Consider the following 26123-nt stretch of genomic DNA (forward strand, 5'->3'; position numbering starts at 1 on the left):
AGCCAGGTGTCACCCATCTTGTATTTGTGCCTCTCATTTTTTTTTGCCCAAGTGCAATACTTTACATTTCTCCCTGTTAAAATTCATCTTGTTTGTTTTGGCCCAGTTCTCTAATCTGTCAAGGTCGTTTTGAAGTGTGATCCTGTCCTCTGGGGTGTTAGCCACCCCTCCCAGTTTGGTGTCATCTGCAAATTTGATCAGGATGCCCTTGAGTCCATCATCCAAGTCGTTGATAAAGATGTTGAATAAGACCGCGCCCAAGACAGAACCCTGTGGCATTCAAGAATGTGTTTTGTCATTCTTGTAGTGTTTGCAAAAGAATATTTCTTCTCACAATATTTGCAAATTGCAGCTTTGCGCTCTCTCAGCAGAAATTGCGCTGTGGAAATGTTTCCAAACTCTAGATGTTGGTCTCACCATTTTACTGAGAAGGGGAAAAGAAAAACCAATTTACTGATCAGACTAAAGGTAAACATTATGCTGTGATGGTGAACATTAATAGGAATCATTTAAGGGTTACAAAAGAGAAACTAATTTGTCAGACAAATTTACCCTATTACCTGTCAGTTAAGGCCTGAGAGGAGGACAGAAACTATCACCACCTGTATACCAACAATTACTCAACAGTAGGAGGTCTGAGGAACACAAGAAATTAAACAGGAGGCTTTCCCCTGCGGTGCCCCTAGTGGCACAAATGCATATTTCTCCCGTTTGGGAACAGCATTGAGAAGTATAGTGTTGAATTCTATTCCAGGATTTGCTTGTCTTCAGCTGAGAGAACTTGCAATAATATAAGACTTTACAAAAAGTCTCAGAAATCTTTCATTAAGGTCTTCATGTTATATAGTTTGAATACCATGTCACAGATATATTATCATTGGAAAAGAACATATTCCACACACTTCCCCCACCCACCCAAATTTTCTGGGAAAAAATGGCTTTGGAGGAAAATGGGGGGAAACCAATTTTTCCGGCTTTTTCCCAGGCCTTCCCATCCCTAGTGCTGTGTGAATAAGTCCTTCCTTTTGTCTGCCCTTAACGACAGGTAATGAGATAAAAAACAACAACTAACAGATTCACATGTAAAGATCTGCAACTCAGGAGCTCTATATAATAGCAGACATGCGCTGTTGCAGGGGAGTCCATTTAACGCTCCATCATGCCTGTGCTTCTGCAGAGCTACAGATTGTGTCAATGCTCGGAAGCACAGCAATTTCACAATTTCTCTGCAGCAAATATTTTACCACTTCATTAGGAGTTATGAGTAACTACAGAATGTCTCACAGCAGCAGGGAGATAATGAGGGACTAACAAGCATTAATGTGGCACTTTGCCCAGAGCAGAGCACACTTCCATTTTGCTAGTCATCAAATGAGAGCATGCTTGTAGCATCATATATGACTGAGGAGACAATACCCCTTTAGAAATTTAAATTGTTAATCATCACTATCAACGTTACTGCAGTGTTGTACTTTTTGTCATTCGTGTTTTGAGAAGTCAAACTTTCCTCCACAAATAATACCACCACATTTTTTTTTTTTATTTAATTGATAAAAAACATAAGGCAGCAAATCAGAATACAGATACTTCGGGCATAAAATTCACATTACATAAAATAACAAAGTGTAATTTCTCAAGTAATGGCCATTTCTGCCAAGGAAAGAAGCCTTCGTACAAAACATTTATTGGAGTGTTTCGTACAAAAGCTTTCCAGTCAGAAAAGGTATATTACAAATCCTTGAAAAAGACAGAATTTGGCATGCATATCCATAATAAAGCAAAACAAATTTGAAATGCTAACGTCTAGATCAGTTTCCTCCAAAGGATGGGCAATGCCAACACCGTCTCTTCCACAGCATTCACTCTGAGTCTTTCCTGCCACCACGCAGAACAGCTGCTTCATGAACAAAACCTGCAAGTCAGAAATTCACTCTACAAAAATAAAAGTTATAATAAGGAAATCCTTTCTAAATGAAGAGAGGCAAAGTTTGCAACACTTCTTTAGAGTTTCATAGTTTATTGCTTGTGGATTTAGTGTCAATTGACAGGGCATGGGGCAGGCAGGTGTGTTTCGCCCACAGAGCAGTCTGCCCAAGACATCAGGAGGCGGAAACATGCTCAGTCATCCTACTGCTGTGGTGAGAAGCAAAGACTCACCCCCACCCCCCAGCAAACAACCCAGAGGTTTTCCACATCTTTTTAAGGGTTTGCTCTCTAGACTTTAGCATTTCAAGGCAGCATTAAAATTTTCTAATAACCATATGTGAATAACAGCTCAGAGATAATATAAACTTGCTTTTTCTAAGGGCAAACCCCCCCCCCCCCCAACATTCTGTCTCTCAGGTTGCAGCCCAACACCTCCACTCCCCAGTGGGAGCAAATAGCATTCTATTTATAAAGAAGCATTTGGTAATCCAGACCAGATCACCGAACATTCAAAAAGGAGAAATATAATAGTCATGGGAGACTTCAACTTCCCCAATATTTGGGACTCAAATTTTTCCAAGGATATGAGGTCCAAAAAAATTTATCCATTGCCTCGCTAACAAATTTCATTTCCCAGAAGGTAGAAGAAGCGACAAAGGGATCATAGGGCCAGGCCTAGGTTCAGGTGTAATGTTAAGCCAACCCACAACTTAGCTTCCAGCAGTGCAGTAGCAACAGAACTGAGGCAGAAGAGAAGCACTCACAATTTTAGTTCTCTGCACCACCATGCTGCACCTTTAAAGCATAGTTTAAACTGTGGTTTAATGTGGCATGCAAACCTGCCCACAGACATATTATGGGAATTTATTTTATGGTTTATTTCATTCTACCTAGGAGTGGAACTATTTGTTATATTCAACACTTGGTTGCTGCTTTTAGGAGGCCATTGCATGTTTAGTTCTATCTTCTCCTGTAACATTCTAGGGCAACTTTCCTACGAAGATGTCCTACTAATCTAAATTTTAAAGGTCTCTCCCCCCCCCCCCCAAAAAAATCTGTCCATCCTGCTAGAATATTTCTAGCTACAGCCATTTTTAAAAAGCAAGAATTTTCTATTCTTTGCTTTATTCTTCTGACTCTACTTGTATTTGGCATTTTGTGCTAGAAGTGTGAGAAAGCTAATTTAAAATGTTTTAATTAATTGTTTCTATAGTGCGAATAATTTGAAAGCCATTTGGTTTGCATTACCAAAAAATATCTTCCAAGATTTCCACCACTCTCTTAGTTCTTTCCACCTCAATAGCTATTGATGAGTTCCTTTATTAGGAGCTATTAATGAGGGCCCTGAGCTAAAGCTCTTATTGAAGCTAAACAGATTCTGCTTTAGAACTATTTTGAAAATCTTCCTATCCAAAGATGCAAGGCGCACACACACACACACACACACACACACACCCTCTTAAAGTTGACAGGTTGCCCCATGAGGGTTGTGGAACTGATTTCTCACATGCTTGAATGACTTATAGTTGACATGTATGGGATTTCTGGAACATTGTGGTTTTTTAATATAAATAACACAATAAAAAGCTTAAAAATATGGTCAACCAAAAAGGCAAATAAGGGTGAGCATCAGCGCTCAGCACCTCTGGGCAGCTTCTGCGTCCTAGCACCCCAAAAGGCTCCCTACAAATGCTTGCCCTGGTTCCCCCTTTTCTGGCCTGGCACTCAGAGCTACACTGGCCAATGGGATATGGGATGTGGCCATTTTAATTGACCACAGTGCATATGATATTGTGGAAAAATTAAATGCTGCTGCTCCCCACTGCCAGGAAAGCCCACTGAGGAGTGTACTTTGCCCAGGACGCTCTCAGAAGTGGGCCCCAATGAGAAGCAAAAATTTAGCAAACCTGGAGGGTCCAGTCCCCTGATTTCTCATCTTATTCTCATACTCACTTCTGCTAAATACAAAGCTATCTGATGTGTAGTTATACAACTTTATTCTAAAGTCAGAAGAAGAAGAAGAAGAAGAAGAAGAGGAGGAGTTTGGATTTGATATCCCGCCTTTCACTCCCTTTAAAGGTAAAGGTAAAGGTACCCCTGCCCGTATGGGCCAGTCTTGACAGACTCTAGGGTTGTGCGCTCATCTCACTCTATAGGCCGGGAGCCAGCGCTGTCCGAAGACACTTCCGGGTCACGTGGCCAGCGTGACATCGCTGCTCTGGCGAGCCAGAGCCGCACACGGAAACGCCGTTTACCTTCCCGCTAGTAAGCGGTCCCTATTTATCTACTTGCACCCGAGAGTGCTTTCGAACTGCTAGGTTGGCAGGCGTTGGGACTGAACAGCGGGAGCGCACCCCGCCGCGGGGATTCGAACTGCCGACCTTTCGATCGGCAAGCCCTAGGCACTGAGGCTTTAACCCACAGCGCCACCCGCGTCCCTTTAAGGAGTCTCAAAGCGGCTAACATTCTCCTTTCCCTTCCTCCCCCACAACAAACACTCTGTGAGGTGAGTGGGGCTGAGAGACTTCAAAGAAGTGTGATTGGCCCAAGGTCACCCAGCAGCTGCATGTGGAGGAGTGGAGACACGAACCCGGTTACCCAGATTACGTGACTACCGCTCTTAACCACTACACCACACTGGCTTTCAGTTGTAGCCAACAAAATCATCCAGTTAACACAAGGACTTCTGCTTGCCCAACAGAACTGCCTCTCTGTCTCCTCCCTATAAGTGCCATCCCAAATCTCTTCTGGGAGCGTTTATTTTTTTTAGTGGGGAAGTATAGCAGGAGAGAAGAGAGAAGAAAACATCCTTTGTGCAAGCAGAAGTCCATCACGGGAGATAACCCTCTAATTATTACAGTTTTGAACTACGGGGGGAAAGATTGGTTGGTACAACTTTTCAAAGAACATTTCGCCCAATTTAGAATCATCTAAAAGATTGTTGAAACAGTACTCTTCATACTGAGTGTTAAAAACAGTGACTGTAAAATTGTTCTCTCAATAATGGTTTTGGACTTGGGCTTTAATTCCACAGACTAATGTTTTACAAATGTGTGGAATGAAGCCCAGGTAGCTGCTTAAAGTACATCTCTAAGCTGTACATTCTTTACACAGTATAAGCAAAACTGAGAGATTTGTTTTGGGTCCCTTGGGGAACTCCTTCTCTGATATACTGGAGATCAGGATATTACTGCCAGGTCGGTCCCCAAAAATGAGAGAGATTAATTATATATTTCACTAGGCTATGATTTCAATCCTTCTGTGCTATGCTGTTCTCAATCAGACCACCAAGCCACGTCCCACAGGTCTCTTCCAAAGTTACCTTCATAGTGGAAGAACTGCCATAGTTCGATTTCTTTCCACATTAAGAAGGTAACACCAGAAGCCACAGGTCAGGAAATTGGTGCCATGCTTGGCGTGTGAGGGAACTACACTGATGCTATGTGCCTTGGACTTCTGAGATTACCTTTGCAATGTATGAAGCCACCATGCTGCAGTGCAGGAGCTGAAAACTAGGAACCGACAGGCAAGATACACTCTGCATGGCTGTTTGGACATGACTACCAGCCTCTCTTATACTCATTCCCCCTCAGTGGTGGTCTAAATGAGACCACAAAAGTGCCACAAAATGGAACCACTGCATTATTTGGTCAGAATTCCATTCCTGGCATTTTGCAGAAATGGAAGATTTTGCAGACTCTGTTCTGTGGCGCTTGGTACTTTTTACAAGCTAACCAGTTGTGCATATTGTAAACCCACTTCTACAATGGCCTTCTCACTCTGGGGCTAACTGTGTTTACCTATTGATGCTGGAAAGAAGCTTTACAGATGCCCTCTACTTACCCTTTCCCAGATTTCCCCCCCCCCTCCATGTATTTCAGAGTCCTGGAGAAAAATCTACCCTCAATATGTTCCAGTTTTCAGGAAAAACAATTACATTTCTGTCTGTCTCCCTCTTTACTCCCTTTGTTGTGTACACTCAAGCATACAATAGCATCTAAAACAGAAGCCCAGAGTAGGTATCATAAATGTGCTGCCTACTAAAGTTGTATATTTAGCCCTATATTTTTAAACACCACAAGAGTTATGGTAGCTCTAAAATTAGAGCCGTAATTAGAAGTGGCAAGCAAAGAAATGGGCATAAATCTATTCTTCAAAAACATTTGCCAGTTTCTTTCCTTTTGAACTTTCCTCCTAAAAGCCTTCGGTGCTAAATGAAAATTAGATGCTTTTACCATAGGCTGCTTCTCCCAAGCCCAAAGTGTATGGTGAAGCTGCAGTACAAGTTTGAGGGCCAGACAAATTTGGGGGAGGGAAATGCTTCCTGGCTTTTGCACCCCACTCCTTTGTTTTACTGATAAAATACCAATATGGACTTTTTCTTCTACTGTGCTTGTAAGTTGCTTAGGAATAATAAAACAAACTAGATTTGAGAATTGGCTAAACTAAGGGAAGCAGGGAAGAGGAAGACAGGAGGGTGGTACTGTTTTTTAGGGGGCAGCAAATATGGTGAGTTCAGTCCTTATGCTGAAATTCTTGCCTAAACACTTGTCCAGGCACAGCCTTTTGTGTGTCAAGGTCCCCAGGGCCACCCCAATAACTCACACATCACACCAAAATTTTTGTTTAAGGTTTTTGGCATAATTTTGGCCACAACTTTATTAAAATACAAACAAGTGAGTGGTTGCTTAGGCATTGGTTGTGACTATCTGCCCCCATCGTGGGGGACAGACTGACATTCCGCACGCCTGCGAAAGTCAGAAAAGAGGAATACACTTGGGGGTAGCGACGGAGCAGGGAACCTGCCCTCAGCCCACCCCAAATGCAGCCAGGAGCTCTTGCAGTGGTCCGAGCCCCCTTGAAAGGGTGGACAAGCAATAGTTAGCCCCCAATTCCTTTAACAGAATCCCTTGCAGCAGCAGCATTAGAGGGGCAAGCACAGCCAATCCATGCCCCTCAACCAACCAAACCATAAACCAATGCCTAACCGCAACCTTACAAGTTGTGACAATTTGCTATGCAGTAGGCAAAAACCAAATGGCCCTAGCCAATCAGCCAGATGGACAAAATTCCTACCGGGCCCCTGCCCCAAGAGCAGACAACCCCATGATAGGCATAGCAAGGTCAAAGCGAACAACCCTAATTCTAGGGGGGGGGGGACGGGCAATCCAATGCACGGGCGAAAAGAGGAAGCCCTAGCCTCATGCAAGGAGTTTTAGCATTTCTGGCTGTCAATCAAATGGCAACATTAACTTCTTCCCAACAACAAGGGAAGCCCAATCGCATCAGTGGCCAACAGTCAATTAGCCCGCCCCCATCTTTGGAGTGTCCTGGCCGCCCCCACCGCAACACGTGCTCTCCATGAAGGAGAACATGCTAAGTGCAGGAGACTGCTGCTGCTGTTCTTGTTGTTTATTAATGTCCCCGGCACCACCACACAGACAAATATTTATCTCAAGGCAATGTAAAAATATAATAAAAATTTTAAAAGCTACAAACAGTACCAAAAATAATAGGAGACGAGTTTAAAGCCTAAACAAGATGGATGCCTATGGCAAAGACCAATCCATTTAGCTGGGAAAGTTTGTCAGAAAATGTTCTCAATTATTTCCAGAAAGAACAAACAGTGGACACCTCCTGTATCTCATCAGAAATGTTGTTACACAGAATGGTCTGAACAAACACAAACCCCTGTGTTGTAAAATGTAACAATCTACAAAAAATGCAAACGCAACAAGCTGGCTAATAACTGTTAGTGAATATATAATCGGTTATGATGTCATTCAAAATATACGAATAAGCCACTTCAAAATGATGCATATATCATACAACACATCTCAAAAAATATACAAGTACGGTAACTACAAGTTGTTATATGTATCAAACAAAGAATCAAAGAAATCATTGAATAGTGAGGAAGCCGTCTCTCAGAGGAAGACATCTCACAAAAGTTTCAAAGGAAGATGTCTCTCCGAAGTTTCAGAAGGACAGTATATCTGGAATAGTTCAACTGTTTCGGAATAAAGTCTTCATCAGCAAATAATTATCAATGAAATATTCAATCTAGTGGGGATCATGCTAGTGGATAAGTGCTCACTGGATAGTGTAGCTGCTCATATTTTGAATGACATCATAACCGATTACAGTGGTATCTTGGGTTAAGTATATAATACGTTCCAGAGGTCCGTACTCAACCTGAAACTGTTCTTAACCTGAAGCACCACTTTAGCTAATGGGGCCTCCCGCTGCCGCCGCGCCACCAGAGCCCGATTTCTGTTCTCTTCCTGAAGCAAAGTTCTTAACCTGGAGCACTATTTCTGGATTAGCAGTCTGTAACCTGAAGTGTATGTAACCTGAAGCGTATGTAACCTGAGGTACCACTTTATATATTTACTAACAGTTATTAGCCATCGTGTTGCGTTTGCATTTTTGTAGATTGTTCCACAGAATGGGGCAGCCACATTGAAATGCTGTGGAGTGGGCTTCTGACGTTTTAGAGGTTTCAGTGAGAAACTCTTATGCAGAATTCAGTGATCTACTGTGTATATAACGGATAAGACAGTCTCTCGGGTAACGGGGACCTGAGCAGTATAGGACATTATATGTTAATATCAAAACTTGGGCAGCGAGCAGATTGGCAGTCAGTGGAAATCCCAAACATGACTGTCCCAAACATAACATATTTGTATTATTATATTCCTATTAGGACTGAAGCATTGTAATATTCAGTTATTTAATAAAACTTAATATGCCTTTAAAATTGATTATGGAGGATGTACCCACCATCCAAGTTTGACTTTATTGCAATGAGACAAATATTTATTTCTTTAAACTTCCCCTTTCTAAGAACTTAGAAGTGGGCAATAATGCAGCAACAAAATAACCACTGAAATCAGAATAAAGCACAAACATCAGATCTTAGCCACAAGCATGGAAAGCCAATCCAAAGAAAACCTGAACCAAGACTTCTAAAAGATTCTCTAGAAAACAAATTTTTATGATTGCAACTAAATGGCCAGGAAAATGTCTCACAGGCATTGATCTTAGGTTGGAAGCAGATGTTATGGTAAATATGGAACAGCCCCTGAAAACAATACTTCTCATAAACGTACAGAGGAGACCCAGTCTGGACACTAGATTCCAGGGACTTTCCCCATATAAAGCATGCAATCTTACTATAGCCTGCCAGCCCAACCCACATAGTATCATAGAATTGTAGAGTTGGAAGGAACCATGAGGGTCATCTAGTCCATCCCCCAGCAATTCAGGAATTCTTTTGCCCAATGTGTGGCTCAAACACATGACCCTGAGAGTCTCATGCTCTACCGACTGCACAGGCGAAGCCAGTGCAGTGCCTGCGGCTGCTACAGCACCCATGAAAGCTTTCATTGACAACTGTTGTAAACAAAAATTGCCCTTTTCCCTAATGGAGTATCCAAGAGCCTATATAGAGTCCTTACATAGGTTCCCTATTGGTAGGAGAAGATAACAGAGGCCAACCAGAGAATATTGAGAAGCAAAGCAGCTAGTAAGCTTGATCTTTATTGTTCTGTTGCAACAGGATGCTCCCCTCACCCTCACCAGGAGAGAGGAGGAACCCAGAAAAATGGCACACAAGGCCTTATAAAGACACTTGAAATTGCTACCCTGTAGATCAAGACCACCCCCAGAAACATCATGTATACATCACAGAAGGGGTGTAACCTAAGACCACCCCCAGATACACCATACCTACATCACAGAAAAGGCGAGTCTAAAACAGAAATTTGAATGTTGTTTTTCTCCTGTCATTGTTTATCTCCTGTCTGGCAGGTTACTTGATTGGATTTTCTGGGGAGCCTGGCTAGTCTTTTGTAATGATAAATACTTAGTTTGTGGGCCAACTCACAGGCTCACACCCTATTCATATCTTAAATGTGCCCTTAAGTCAGGATTTGTGAGGAAAGAGACAATGGGAGATTTCCCACTTTGACCTTGCAGAGAAAACATTTGCTCAGTTTAGGAATCAAAATGGTTCCAGGTCGGTCTTCCTGTGCTGATCTATGTATGTGCTTGGTTGGTACACTTATGAACATTACCATATATCTAAGACCTCAAAATTCCTATCACACAACCTCAGGCAGGACCCAGCCTCCCACTCTGAGTTTATTTATTTTTTTAAGCCTCTAGCTCTCCTGGAAAGAAAGTTATGAAACAAAATGTGCAAGTACTATTCTAGGCAAAATGAGACAGCCTGGCTGCACTGACCTGGCAATGCTTTTAACCAGTGAGTCAAGTCATAGTTGCCATTGATGGGTGAATTGTTTGGACACCCGGCAACAGGAACCCTGGGTCCTAAAGAGCTGCTGTTTCCTTCTCTTCTTTAGTGCACTTTTCCTGGTAGTCTTCGGAATCGCTGCAGTTTGCCTTTCCTTGTTCCCTAGCAACCAGGTTGTTTCTTTCCTGTGGTTGGTTTGTCTGAGAGCAGGAAGTCCCTGGAAGTTATTTTCTGCAAATACTAAGTGTGGGTGGATATTAAAGTATGTCCCCTTCCTCCAAATGGAGAATGTGAAAAAATTGCAAAGAGGCTTAGGCCTACTATTCAGGAACTGGAGATCAGACACCCATTAAAAAGTAACTGTATGGTTAACTTACTTACTTCCAAGTACATATGTATACAGGTGTACTGTAACAGGCTTACCCAGGTAAGTGGGTACAGGATGGGAGTGTAGGTTTTGGTTTAGTTGATATTGGGAGTGTTATGTACTAAGCTTGGATCCTAGAACAATAGGTCTAGAATGCAACAACTGATTGGCCTGCAGGAAAAGACCAATCAGGCTCCAGGAGGGAAGCAGAATCAGCCAATCAGACAGGACTCGTTGTGTAAATAATGTATATAAAAGCCTGAGGTTTGGGGGGCAATTCAGTCACTGTTTTCCAAGCTGCAATAAAGAGCATGAAATCACTGCAGGACTCCAAGTATATTTCAGGGGCGAAACAGGCTTCTAGTGCCTTTACTGCTGGCTCACTCCTGACATCTACCTTCTACACTTTCAGGAAATCTGGAGATATTACTGGTATTTAAAGAATGACAGAAAGGACACTCACAGACACCCCTCAGCCACAAAGTCAGCTAAGTGCAAACAAAGCCCTGTACTCAAAATTTCACAGAAATTTTCTTTTCCCTTTAATAATTTTTGAATGCAACTTCTTCTCATTAATTGATAGAGAATGGCTAAAAAAAATGCAGGAGAAAATTTTGGCACAGCACTAATCAAACTTGGACAAATATTAGCTAACCATTCATGTCTGGTTCCATGATGGAATAATGAAAAAAACATACAACATAGGCAGCTGAGTACAGCAATGCCATAAAGATACTTTTCCTGCTCAAAAATATGACAAAGGCAGACACCATTTTAGCATCTAAATATTTTAAAACTTTGGAGACTCAAATGCTATGCATAACAGACATCTCCCAGGGGAATATCTACTATTTCTTCCATGTATACCTTGCTTTCAAATGGCAGCAGGACTGAGATAAAGATTTGTTAACCACAAATCCTGTGCTTCTCTTAAAACAAAATGCAAATCAGGCAATTCTATAAAGCTTTCATAATATGCAAAAGAGCCATAATCCACTAAGATGCATAGCAGAAGTAAACATTTATTCAAACATCACATAAACTACTAGTGAATACAATGTAAATCCCCAAAGATTTGACTTAATATACCTTTGCTCTTATTAGCACTTATGGAGAGCACAGGAAAGCAAAAGAACAGGGCTCCTATATTGCTTTTCTAAAATTACTTATTCCCAATTACAGCACACTGGCATTTTGTGCTCCAGGAATTATTTGGAGAAATCAGCACCCAGCAAGGGAGCAATGATAGCTTAGAAAGGATGAGCAAGAAAAAGAATAAATATTTAAATATAATGTAGTTCCGTTTTCACATAGAATTATCTAAAGTACTATGGTCTAACTGGATTGGCTATTCGGCTGTAAGACATGTTCCATTTTGTGGGGCCATATGCTTAATGCGATGCTTCAGAGATTTACCAACCCCCTGCAATTATTAAATAATATTAATTACTGTTTCAGTTTTTTATCTTCCTTTTAAAGCATGCATTTCAATTATATTTGAAAGACAGTCTCATCTGTAACTATAGGTAACCCCCCCCCCAATTTGCATGGGGGGTTGAGTTCCGGGTGATTGCAAAGACTGCCCCACCTTGTTCTGTCCCCCTGCCCCCATTCTGCTCTCTTCCGGGTCCAAAAGGACCCACACGTCGACAGTCGCACATCAATTGGATGTGACTAAAATGGTTGCTGCCTGTACAGTACTCACCCAGCAGACAGATCACCATGGCCGGACCTTCTATGCAGAACTGGGGACTTCTCCAGACAACCTCTTCAGTGAGCATTCATCCTGATTTGCTTCCACAAATCTTACTTGACCAGTCTTTCTTGAGCACCCATTATGACTTGTTTGCAGGGAGATTATACAACAATGAACATTCATCCCAATTTGTTTCCCAGAGGTTATTCATCTTCCTGTTGCTCAATAATTTATCCCAAACTTTTGAGTGCACTTCTCCATCACTTTGCTAGCCACAGTCTGGGATGTGGGTGGCGCTGTGGCCTCTTGGGCTTGCCGATCAGAAGGTCAGCGGTTTGAATCCCTGCGACAGGGTGAGCTCCTGTTGCTCTGTCCCAGCTCCTGCCAACCTAGCAGTTCAAAAGCATGCCAGTGCAAGTAGATAAATAGGTACCACTGCGGCAGTAAGGGTAAACAGCGTTTCCGTGCACTCTGGTTTCCATCACTGTGTTCCGTTGCGCCAGAAGCGGTTTAGTCATTCTTATGATCTAGAAAGCTGTCTGTGGACAAACGCCAGCTCGTTTGGCCTGAAAGCGAGATGGGTGCCACAACTCCCTAGCCACCTTTGACTGGACTTAACCGTCCACAGGTCCTTTACCTTTACCTTTTTTTGTTAGCCACAGAAAGTCTGATGATTTTTAAGTGGATTTGTCGCACCAGAGTGACAAAGTGCTTCAATCCACTTTAACTGTGCAAACCTAAATGTCTGGTACACAACACAACCACTGTCTGGAATAAGGTCTTGTCACTCTTCAGTCTGCCTCTTGAGCTGCCTCAGCTGGCCATTGACACAAGAGAGAGAGATGTTTTAGAACCCACCTTGTTCCTTTAATTGTAAATTGTTTAAACTGATTTTCATGGTGTGTTTTTACGTTTTTGCAACCCTCCTTGGGATCTTATGGTGAAGAGTAAGAAACCACCTAAACAGTAACAACAATCTGAGCAGTCTGTTGGGACTCATTTAAACCTTGTCTCAATGTGGGTATCTGGGCTCCTCCACACTTTTGCTTGGCTTGACCCATATTTTGATTGTGCCGTGTACGAACTAATTCCCATGGGTCCAAGAGCTTTTCTTGTTATTCTGTGGCTGTGCATCACAAAAATCTGATCTTACCTGTCAGATGCTGGTGGTGGTTGCTTGTGAGTAACCAGGCAGGACTCTGACCTGTCTTTTACAGGTTTTTTTGTGCAAACTATTTACAGTGCAGAACTAAAAAGTTCATGTCCATCTTAGTCACTTGCAGAATCCGGGAGTGGCCCCTTCCGGCTTCTCCCCCAACATAAGAACTTTGGCACCCCAAGCCTCCTCCTCCCCTCCTTTCGTTTCACCCCTCTGTGCAAGCTGGGCGACGGAAGTGGCGTGCATCCCTCCTGGCCAGCCTGGCCAGGTGAGGCGCTGGGGCTCTCCACAGCATCCTCAAGCCCTTTCCTCACTTGGCTGGCCCCTTCTCTCTCTTCTCCACTGGAGATGTGAGAGCCAGTGTGGTGTAGTGGTTAAGAGCAGTAGATTCGTAATCTTGTGAACCGGGTTCGTGTCTCTGCTCCTCCACATGCAGCTGCTGGGTGACCTTGGGCTAGTCACACTTCTCTGAAGACTCTCAGCCCCACTCACCTCACAGAGTGTTTGTTGTGGGGGAGGAAGGGAAAGGAGAATGTTAGCCGCTTTGAGACTCCTTCGGGTAGTGATAAAGCGGGATATCAAATCCAAACTCTTCTTCTTCTTCTTCCCCACCACTGGAAGAGGAACTGCTCCTCAGGATTTTCGGAGGCTCCCTGTATCCCAATGCCCCCCCCCCCGCCTCCCTCCCCTGTTCTGATGGCAGTCCCCTGACATTACCCAATGAATTGGATCTTATCAGAAGTGCAGAAAATCTGGGAAGAAATTTTGCTTAGCCAGTTTTCAATTCAGTGGGGCAAGATCAGAATTTTGCAAGGCACAGCTGTGGAAAAGCTCTTGGACTCGGCGGAATTAATTGGTACACAATACAATCTAAATACGGGTTAAGCGGAAGTGTGGATGAGCCCTCTCTTTCAGCTGTTGTCTGAAGAGTCTGTATTGAACTAAACTATCCAGAAATCTAGTCATAAATTATGAGTCTTCTCTAAGATAAATTGGCGGCAATAAAGCGCCAAAGGCCTTTCTTGTGGTCTTTGCTACCAGTTAAACTCTGAGAAGGAGGTGAAGCCCCAAAGAATCCTGGAAATTGTAGTATGACACTGTTGTCCTGTCACAGAGTCCTGTCCTCTGAGAGAAGATGGCAAAAGGGTTACAAGAGGAAAGATAAGGAGCCGACACAAAAAACTGGAAAGGGAGTTGGATGAATGTTGTATAAGCTGTCTGCTGATAGTGAGAGAACCAGCTAGGGGTAAGTTCTGCTGAAGGACTGGGAAGAAGTTACTTCAAGGGCTAACGAGAACTGTAGAGATGATTTTGGGGGCACAGGCTGTGAAGATGTAAAGGAAACAGTTTTCACCTTCAGTTTTGCCGTTACCCTCATCTGTTTCTTTTTAAGGTTTTGCTTTTGGGGATTTTTTTTGTCACTGCAAAGAATAAGTGTAGCTTCACGTTAAAATAAACAATGGCAATCGAGAGGTATTTGTTTAGCTTTTTCTTTACTGTTTATTTAGTGGGAAACCTATCTCTGACATCACATCTCACATCACACTTCTAATATTAATCTTATACCTTAAAAGCAATGTAATCTTCTTTTCAAAACAAAACAAAAACACAGAAATTAGAACAGATAAACCATCCATTTCCCTAAACAAAGAACTATCGTCATATTTCTGGCATTACAGTTCTAATACTCATTTTACACCTTAAAATCAAAAAGATTAGTCACAGGCTTAAAAGCAATGTAATCTTTTAAAGAGAGAGAGAGAGAGAAATTAGAAAAGATTAATAATCTATATCCCTAAACAAAGAACCAGGAAATAATAATGAAATACTACAGCAATGCATGAAGGGATAGACAGAAATAAGATCTTCTCCATGCCATGGCAACATAACTAGTCAGTAACCAGGGGTGGAGCAACAACAATCACATTGTAGAAGGTCCTAGGTTCAGCCACCAAGTATGGCTGGGAACAAATTCTGTCTCAGATGCTGCAGAGCGATGGCCTGTCTCTGTATACAGTACTGCTCTAGATGAACCAATAGTCCGACTCAGTATAAACTTAACTGTTTTTCAGCAGTTTCCACCATAGAGGCACAGGCTGATCTTATTTATTGCTATGCTTCAGTATTCCCCAGCTATAAAATGGAACCAGCGTCCTCCAGATTATGCACATGCATATTTCCTTAACAACATAATGCATGTGTGTGCATATTACACGTAATTGACTTGCTGTGCAGCCTGCGGCTTAACTTGTTGCACTTGTCATCTGCTTGCACCTGTGTTGATTCCTGCTTTCTGTTTGTAGTACAGTTTGAGTCTGAATTTCCTTAGCCTGACATTGTTCGCTGGGCCACGCTGCCGGACTCTGTACCTAGTCTCATCCATTCATGCCTAGAAATGTCTCTGTTTTCAGTTGTGATATGTTGGAGAATATGAAATAAATTGACAGTAGATAGGAAAGGGCTGAGGACATAAAAACACTTCTAAGAGCTGCTGCATTGTTTCTGACTTTCAGCATAATCCATGACTCAGAAGTAAAATTACGTGTTCGACAGAGCTATTCCCAGAAAAGCTTGTTTAGGATAGCAGCCTTTGTTATCCAATAAAATATTGGAAACAGCATATATATAGCTTTCAAAGCAGAGAATAATGAATAGTTTTAAAGATGTGAGTGGGAGTAAAAATATTATTTACTCTCTTTGTATCCAAATTAATGTAAGGTTTTCATGTGGTAAAATAGCACTTTGTAACATGCCGCCATAGAAATCTCAAGAGGAGTCAAACTGACCTGAGACCAGTTATCCTTGTCGCCACAGTTGTGGGTGAATGAGCTTTTACATTTGAGTCACAATATCCTAAGAAATGCACAAAGAGGAGAGCGGAATTTTAAAAATAACTCTTCAAAACGCTAACAGTCCTAATACACTGGTATCAAAGCTATGGAAAAGAATGTAGGTCCTTTCCAAAGGACTACAATCTATTCAAAGAAGGAGCCAAGGCATTGTGTGAAATCGGCGCCGTGATGTATGGTCCTGACCAAGAGGAGGAAAGTCCACTGACAAAATGAATGACTGCGGCGACATTCACACTCAACCTTAAAAAGCCTCTTATGAGTACAGTGTCATTGATCTTTCTCAGCCCCACTGTAATGTGGGTCACTGGCTACTCCTTATAGATATATATTTGTATGGAGGCGCTTTATGTTTAACAGCGCTGTTATTAGTAACACAGAAAAAAGTAACATAAAGAATAGTGTCTTGCCTGAACTGAGAACTCAGGGGGGCAGAATAACTCTAAATAATATTTTTCCGTTCTACTGTTCCATTCCTGTGAGTCACTGCCCTGGTAAATAAGCATTTAGGATTGGATGAAGGAACCAATCAGCACTTAAGAGGACATTTCTCAGAGCCCTTGCTCTAGGACAGAGGCAAGGCAGGCTTGCTTTGAATTTTTACCAGAACTCCCAGATTCACTAGCAGGAGCCAAGTGCAAAATATTATTGCTCTTGTTTATTGTATTTCATTTCATTTATATATTGCCTTTCCTCCTGAAGTCTGGGGAGGTGCACAACATAAAAAAAATGCAAATGATAAGTCTTGTAATGTTTAGATGTTTTATTTAACAAAAAACAAAAACAAAAACAGAACAACAAAGCAGTGAAACAGAACTTTGGAATCCCAGAGCCAATTTGTGGCCAAAATGCTCAAGCAGACAAGTAAGTTTTAAATTGGCATCTAAATAATAACTGGGGAGAAGAACCTTACCTCCCTGTAAGTCCCTCAGTTGGGGTGCTGCCACTGAGAAAGCACTGTACCAGACCCTCACACACCTACACACAGCCTTGCTGATCGGCAACAATCACATGACTCTATTACAATCAATAAAAGAGAATTACAAATTACAGTGGTACCTCTTGTTACGTACTTAATTCGTTCCAGAGGTCTGTTCTTAACCTGAAACTGTTCTTAACCTGAAGCACCACTTTAGCTAATGGGGCCTCCTGCTGCTGCCGCGCTGCTGGAGCACAATTTCTGTTCTCATCCTGAAGCAAAGTTCCTAACCCGAGGTAGTATTTCTGGGTTAGCGGAGTCTGTAACCTGAAGCATATGTAACCTGAAACGTATGTAACCCGAGGTACCACTGTATATTTGATAGCGAGAGACTGCAGAGTCTGCAAGGGGATTCTCTATTTTTTATTTGGTCTTTGAGGCTTCTTAAATTTCCCCTTATGTGATTTAATGGACAAAGTAACTCTATTACATTAGACAGTTTTTCCCTAAGAGGATTCTGGAGCAAAAACTGCGGGTGTGGGAGAAGAGGATTTGCTGGGGGTGTACATTAGAAGCGATGTAGACAAATGCAAGCTTGGAACCATTTCTCCCCATTGCCTTTATGTGCAACATATCTCAAAAGAGATGTGCTGTCCTTCGCTGGATGTTAAGTACCCAAGAACTCTTATCCTACGATTTGCAACAATAGTGGTACTTGACACTGCCTAGCAATATTGGATTAATTGTCACAACCCATAGGGTTTTTTTTTAAAGCATTACGGTTTGGTGGGGAAAGGGTGTTTTATACATAATACAGCTTGCGCAGAGCTACCAGCGCCACAATGAGAATCATTTACAGTATATAAGGTAGAAATTATACCATTGTTAAACTGTCATTCAAAGACCCTATTATATATGAATAGCACATCACATCCATATTAAAACAGCCTTTTCTGTCAATCAGAGATGCAGTTCTGTACAGATCCAGCATCTGATTCGATTATTAAATTGGCAGAGGCTATAAAACATTGTTCTGATGTGGTATCAATCTGATCCAAGTTGCTGCCAAAGCCAGAATAACAAGAGAGCTTCCCCCACCCCTCACTATAGCTCCAACCATTTGTCTTAATCATGCATCAATTACTTGCAATTAGAAACATACTTTTGCATTAGCGAAGGTTATAAATAGACTAGTAGAACACCTGTAGGGTTACAGACATATGGCATGTAATGGAGGGAGAAGAGAATCCTTATGTTGCCAGCACACCCTGGCCCATCTCCTTTCGAGTGACAGAAATGGTCAGTTCTGGGGCAGAGTGCCATAGACAGGGATGATACGAGTTGGGAGGGAAGAGGAAAGGAATGTCTGCAACACCATAAGTACACTGTTCCATGTGTCAGTCAGACAGACAGACAGACAGACAGAGACCAAAGCTCAATCTGTCTACCTAGAAAGAGCCAGGGTGGTGTAGTGGTTAAGAGCGGTGGACTTGTAATCTGGTGAACCGGGTTCGCGTCTCCGCTCCTCCACATGCAGTTGCGGGGTGACTTTGGACTAGTCACACTTCTCTGAAGTCTCTCAGACTCACTCACCTCACAGTGTTTGTTGTGGGGAAGGAAGGGAAAGGAGATTGTTAGCCACTTTGAGACACTCCTTCGGGTAGTGATAAAGCGGGATATCAAATCCAAACTCCTCCTCCTCTTCTTCTTCTTCTTCTTCTTCTGTGTCACAAAGACACAGAAACCCCAATGCATACATCAGTGCTACATGGCTACCACCAAGTAACATTCCCCAGTTGGGGGACTCTACATTTCAGTGACTACAGATAGAAATGGTAATTATTGAATTGCTCTTGGTTAATTCCAGTACCAGTGTCACACATTCCTGCTGCAGCAACAATGTACTGAGGAGACGTGACCTTTTGAATCACCTCTAGCTGGGAGGGCCCAGTCCGCACTTGCCAAGATGCACACACCCCCTAGGCAGCCGAGTCCTCCAAGACTCAAACACAGACCCTTTTAGGCTAGGCCTTGTCCCCCGGTTGGTTACAATTTATTGGGTGGAGACGAATGGGGGAGAGGAGGAGTTGTATCCTTCATTGTACTCTCTGTGGATGTTTTTGAGGAGGTACGGAGGGACATGTTTCTCAATGTACACCTGCACAGCTGAGCTTAACTTTAAGAGCTTTCCCTTGCATATTTTCACAGGGTGAGGACTGAGGAGACAGAACATTGGTGATCAAGAAGGAATGTGATTGTGGTGGTAGCTACATGCACTCGGCAGCCATTTCTGGTGGTGCAGCCTCTTCTTTCACTTTGGGCAAACTGAGAGTGTGATCCCTTCATTAGCTTGCATAGGGGGAAAGAAGAGCCTCATATACCCTCCCACCGCCATCAAGGACCCTTGGGGCAATAGATTCCTTGCTGGGGGGGGTGAGATTGTCCTGTCTCAGCTATGTCTAGAGATGCTGATCCTTTTGTCTGCTAACCCACACACGTGGGTCTATAGAGGGATAAAATACAGTTAATTATATTCCCTCACCTACCTAATAAAACCCATCACTTATAAGGCTCCTCCTGCTGACCTGTTTATTGAACATTCATCCTGCTTTGCTGGAAGAAAGCTTACACAGAGACTATATTAAATCTGGTCTTTACTGAACATTCGTTCTGATTTGTTTGCAGGGATGTTATATGGCAATGAGCATTCATTCCGATTTACTTGGGGGGTGTTTATGTGTCTTCTCGTTAATCATTCATTCATCCCACCATTTCCAGTACGTTTCCCTGTCAATTTCCTAACTACAAAAGGTCTGGTTTTTGGTTTGGTTTTAAGTGGATTTGTTGTGCTAACTAAGGCAACAGAACACTTTAATGGCACAAGCGTACATTTCTTCTATGCGTTTGAATCCCTCACACATAGTGTGGAGGTAACCTCGACAAAGGAGGTCCACCACTGTATTCCATGCTGTGTTTTGCCGCCGCCGCCCCCCCCCCCCAAAGTGGCAATACCAAATACAGCAATTCTTCCCAGACAAAAAGGGCTTCAGTATAGATTGCATGAGGGTGTTATTTTACTGTGTTCATTTTGGGTGCATTCAGACATGGGGAATATTGTGTTAGTTTTGCTGATAATCACATATGACTTTTGTCTTGTTTGCTAATGTTCCTTTCATACTGCAGTACCTGCTGTGTTAGGGAACTGTGGCTTTTTGACCAATATACCAGCCTGTTGCACTGAATTTCATTCACATCAGTGGGTGTGGCATGACACAACTGCTACTGGACAACGTTGTTACTCCCAACCTCTTTCCATGCATGGATGTTCCCCCATGAAAATAACAGGAAATAACTAAATGCTGGTACCCCACCCCAAATTTTGTCACTTTTGCAGCCAACTTAACCTGGAAAACAGCAAGAGTAAACAGATTTTTCCAATAAAATGGAAATGAGTGCTAAACTTGTTCTATATTCCATTAGTTTTCTGGAAGTGGCTTTTACCTTGTGGGGAAGCTCAAATACTATGTGGAAATCAAAAGCAAGGAAATACCAGGGAAATGGAATAAACTGTCATGTGAATGTAGCCTTCATTTTTATATGTTGTATTCCACATTTTTTTAAGTGCAGCATATAAATTCATAAATAAGAAAATACGTTTTAAGCAAAGAACAAAGTAACTTATCAACTTTGACTTATCATTTCTTAAAAGAAAAGAAAGATGAAAACTTGAATGGCTGATCACAGAGCTATAGCACAAGGGAAAACTACTGCTTTCCTTTGCGGGCAAGGGAGGAGAGAATTATCTATTTAAAAAACCCCCAGAATTGAAATTAGCCTAAATTAAAAGATAAGACTCATATGAGCCCGACTTTGATCAAAACAGTGCAAGTAGCACACCTTTTGTACAACAAGGGAGTCCACAGAAAATGTACTAAACTTACAAAAGCCATTGAAGAAGGTTTCATGGGGCCTTGACAGATCACATGCTGATAGCACTACCGCTGGAGTCTCAGTGGAAATCTGGTTTGGTATAATTAACAAAAGGACTCGAACTACACAAAGACAAGAGTAATTTTTTAAAATAATAATAAAGCAGAGAGGCTACAGAGCTTTTCCATTAACTAAAATGACTGATCATGAATGTAAAGTTTAGCTCATAAAAGAGAAGTAGGGGGAAAGCTGAGCTGCATGATACATTTATATGATACTTTTGTTAACCGCAGGTGGCAAATTACCATGAACTTCCCATACAGTGTAATCTCTATGCATATCTTGATTTCAATGGGTCTTCTTCCCTGACTTTCTGAATCCAGCCCCCATATGATTTCAGGTGCCGGAGAGGAAATGATGCGGAGGCTGTGAACTCCCAAGTATTTTCTTCAGTTCCACCTCTTCAAACCTAAACCTAAACCCATGTAAGTTTCAGCAGGAGAAATCCTCTCATCCCAAATAAGAATGAAGGAAAACACAAGCAGGATTTATAACTGTGTGTTGCACAATGGAGGGTTGCTTATCAGGATTCCATCTGCTCCATTCCATTCCCCTCCGCATGGTTTTCAGTTTCTACACCACCCTGGGAGGAGGAATCATTGAGTATCCCATAACCACTGAGCATGCTCAGTTCTCATTGGGCTGTCTGTGGGGTCACAACTTGCAACAACAAAAGTTTGTCCCACCATATAACCTGGCTGGCCTCATCTGCGGGTATGTTCACATTACCCCTTGCTCTGCATGCAGAGCACCCCCACTGCTAATTTTTGAAGCTGCATTCACACGTTAGCCAAAATCTGTATTGACCCTGTCATTTCCTGCCAAATACTGTTGTTTGATGCAATTCTTCTCAAGCCAGCTTCAATCTGATTAGAAAACTGGATGAAAACTTCTCTGATGTGAACATCTCTATGCAAACATGGCTTGAAAAGCAGTGTGTGGGTGTGGGGGGGGGGGAATACGTTTCAGGCCACTAATGTGAACACAGCCTAATTGGAAGGTTATGATCACACTCCTGCTTTCTGTTTTTCCAATGCTGGGTTTTCAATCCATGTTCATAGGACATTATCTAAAATGCATATGTATCCCGTACTTTGTTATAAGACACGACTGCTTGATACGTTGTGAACACCTTTCCTCAGGGTAAAGATATCCCCAAGAAGAATACACCCTCAAAAGCCACAGAGTTTCAGAGGCGGGTCACCAAAGAAGCTTTTGGACTCAATTTGAACATGTTCCACTACTGACAGATTTGGTTTGTTGCATTTTGTGTGGTGGGTATGCTGCTTTATCCATGCAAGCATGATGCCCACCCCCAATTTACTTTCTTTTACTTTTCCCAAGCACCTCTGAAATTCGGAGATCATTAACGCCACACAATGTAACAGCGCCTTCCGAAGTATTTCCTAACCTTTAGGCACACACGTAATCCCCATTAGCTTTAATGTGAATCGTCTGTGTGTGTATCAAGAGGCAAACAGGCCAATTAGAGGCAGTACAACACATATATTAATCTTCAGGGTCATACTCAAGGCCATGTAGTCCAAAAATTGTTTATGAAAATGAGTTACTGTTCAGGCACACTTGCCATTTGGGCACCAGGAATAGGTCTGGCAATTGTTAAAACTGTGCAAGTGAACTGTGATCACTGCATTTATGTTTGTATTAATGTGGCTACTCATCCAGGACCTGAGGCAGCCTGCCTCTGCATACCAGGTGGTAGGGAACAACAGTGGGAGAGGGCTATTGCCAATCCTGGCCCCACTGCACTGGCTACCAGTTAGTTTCCAGGCCCAATTCAAAGGGTTTGTTTTGTCCTGTAAAGTCTTATGCAGCTCAGGACCCCAGTACCTCACAAACCACCTCTCCTCTTATGAACCAACCCAGAGCTTGTGATCATCATCTGAGGCCCTTCTTCATGTGCCCCCTCCACAAGAGGTCCAGAAGGTAGCAACATGTGGTCTGACTTTATCGACTGCATCCGTCTAAAAGAGCATAAAAGGTCTCCGCCACCAGTCTGTATGAAATTGTGGATTATGTGACTTTCATTTTCCTCTTTCTCAGCATTTCCTCATTGTTTGCCTGGTTGTTTCTGCCATCCTTTCAACATACCTGGAAAGACATAACAAAGAGAAACAAGGCGAGCCTCTTATAGTTGGAGAATTGATTGTGGTTTGCTTTACCTTCTCATTCTTGCCAGATGTTCTGTCTTTGTTTCTCCTTGGGCTTTTTATTTTCCTTTCCCCCTGTTTAATGTCATGGTTTCTTTACTTTGTATTTGATATTGCTGTGCCAAAATTCTTAATAAAAATATTGCAGGGGGGGCATGAAGAAAAAGAAAATAGCTGTGAATTAGCAAGATCTGAATGTGATAGGTAGTAAGCATGGTTTTGCATCTTATTCAGATGTTAGGATGGAAGAAGTTGAGTCATGCAAAATAACATATCCCATACACACACCTTCTTTTCTTTTCTTCTTCTACAAATGAATGTGTTGCACCAAATTCAACAGCTAGACTTTTTTAGGGTGGAAAAGGTAGAACTGTTTAATAAAACCTAATTTTACTCTTTGAGGTAACCACCAAACAAAATGATTTAACCAAGTTCCTAAGGCAAAAGAATGGAGCAGAAGTGATTGGCTGGCTGTTGTTTTCTGGCTGAGCTTTTGTGCCTTCAGCTACCCTACAGAACACCACAATTCCAAGATACAGCTTTTACCCCTACTAGGGTCATTTAATGGGGAAACAAGTAGAAAGTACAGTAACCAGTGAGAGTGGATGCTTATGAAATAACAACATGCAGGGCATACAACTACATCAAACCTCAGTGCAGAGTTTGGGGCACAGCTTGTTGGGGGAAACACTCCTGTCATAGGCTACCCACCAAACAGCTCACACAAACAGTACAAACATTTCATATTTACTTGCAAAACCTGGCAATACTGTTACATTAACACATTAACATTTCCCTCTTGCAACAGTGCCCACACAACAAACTGTGTGTGTGTGTGTGTGTGTGACAGAGAGTATCCTTAGATTTGTTTTAAATGACAGGGATAAATAATACATGCAAATTCATAGAATCATAGAATTGTAGAGTTGGAAGTAACCACAAGGGTCATCTAGTCCAACCCCCTGCAATGCAGGAATCTTTTGCCCAACATGGGGCTCAAACCCACAACCCAGAGATCAAGAGTCTCATGCTCTACCAACTCAGCTAAATTGTGCATTTTTAAATGGGCTACAGATTTTTAAAAGAAAATAAAAAAACCAAGGTATTAAAAAGTTGAACAAATGGGAAATGCGCCAAATGGTGTAGGGCTTTTCCTGACCATGTGATTTAAAACACCCACCCACACCCACACTCATTGTAAGGAAGAAAAAAAGCAGAGAGGAGAGCATAACAAGAAACTCCAAACATCCTTTCCAATTTGCAGTTTTCCTTTTTAAGGGTAAATTTCAAGGTTCCAGAGAAATTACACACCCCTACCCTCTTATGAAGAGGATGGGGGAATATGACAGGAGCTTTATCAATTTATTAATGGCTACTGCCCCCCTTTCCCCCTTTCTCATTCTATTTGAGGTTACCCTCTGACAAATTGAATGCCAATAGAAATACTTGGTGTGGGGGTCTTACTGCTGGACGTGGTATATAAATAATAATAATAATAATAATAATAATAATAATAATAATTAATAATAATACTATTTTGTACCCCGCCCATCTGGCTGGGTTTCCCCAGCCACTCTGGGCGGCTTCCACAAAGACCAAAAATACACTAAGATGTCACACATTAAAACCTTCTCTGAACAGGGCTGCCTGCATTGGCTTAGATGCCTTTTAAATAAAAATTAAATATTGGACAGGTTTATAGAGGATTATTAGTCATTATTGTTAAAACAGAGCTTCCAGTTTCAGAAGCAGTATACCTCTGAATACCAGCTACAATACAAACAAAACAGAATCTTTGCTTGTGCTGCAAACAGGGTGCTGGGCTACTTAATTCTTAAGAGTTGCCCATCCCTCGACTCCTTAAACAGCGCAATGATTCCGAAAGCCATTTCTCCAATCATCTCTCATTGGGCAGCACGTCGTCCGCGGCTTTTCCTTCTATGTGATTGGATGCAAGGGCCGCCCATCAGGCAGCTGAACCCGCCTGTCCTCTTTGCCGTAATCGGCTGAGCTCTCCGCAGAGAAGCTTGGCAAGTCCACAGAGTTAATGTAGAGTAGCTCACCATCTGGATAGCGATCTTCTGGGTTTACTCTGGAAGCCATTTTTTAAACCTTTCCCTCTCCGGAAGTGAGAGAAAACAACGGGGAAAACAAAGTGTTTTATATTTTATTTACATTTTTACCAAATCTGTGACTGGGCATCAGAATGTCCACCCCAAAAAGGGAGTAGCAAAGGCAGGAATTCATGCTCTCTTTTTTTTTTAACCCAGGCCTTCATATCCCCCATATCTTGGCTTGGGGGCGGGTAGGCAGTTGAAAGAGAATGACTACAACAGAACATTGTTAATACTGCATTTTGGAGATCATCCTGAGGCTTACGTTTACAACAGCCCTGCAACGTAGTCCAGTGACACTGAACTCTGGATGTAGGTTGGGCAGACGCTGAGAGAATAGCACCGTAGTCAGCTATTCATGTTGCAGGTGGGGCTGAGGTTGACTGGTTTGGTTTTCATTTTAGAATTGGTTTGGTTTAACCAAAAGTCAACCGATTTCCACCCCTACCCTTTCTAGTCCCAACCTAGCACTCAGCTGTATGCAGAAGTCCTGTGCTCTGCTGACTTGCATGCAGATCCGTGACAACAAATCCTTAGAATAAGAAAAACAAACCCTGGGACCACATTCTTCATACGTTACTTGGAGCATGGAGTTCAGCCTTTCCTATATATTACTTTGAGGGCGGGGGCGAGGTGTGCCTATTGCCCAGTCGCACCCGTATTACAAAATCTTGT

General features: G+C 42.3%; 1 long non-coding RNA gene across 1 annotated transcript in view; it reads right to left on the bottom strand.

The window, feature by feature from the left end:
* The window catches only part of LOC310682597, a 70732-nt gene extending 60529 nt beyond the window's left edge, over nt 1-10203 (bottom strand). Inside the window, exon 1 of the long non-coding RNA XR_014514037.1 lies at nt 10174-10203. This is a non-coding gene — a long non-coding RNA (uncharacterized lncRNA). The remainder of the gene's footprint in view (nt 1-10173) is intronic.
* Nucleotides 10204-26123: the final 15920 nt, after the last annotated feature.

This window comes from Podarcis tiliguerta (genome assembly GCF_965153285.1).
Source record: "Podarcis tiliguerta genome assembly, chromosome: 7".
Taxonomy (NCBI): domain Eukaryota; kingdom Metazoa; phylum Chordata; class Lepidosauria; order Squamata; family Lacertidae; genus Podarcis; species Podarcis tiliguerta.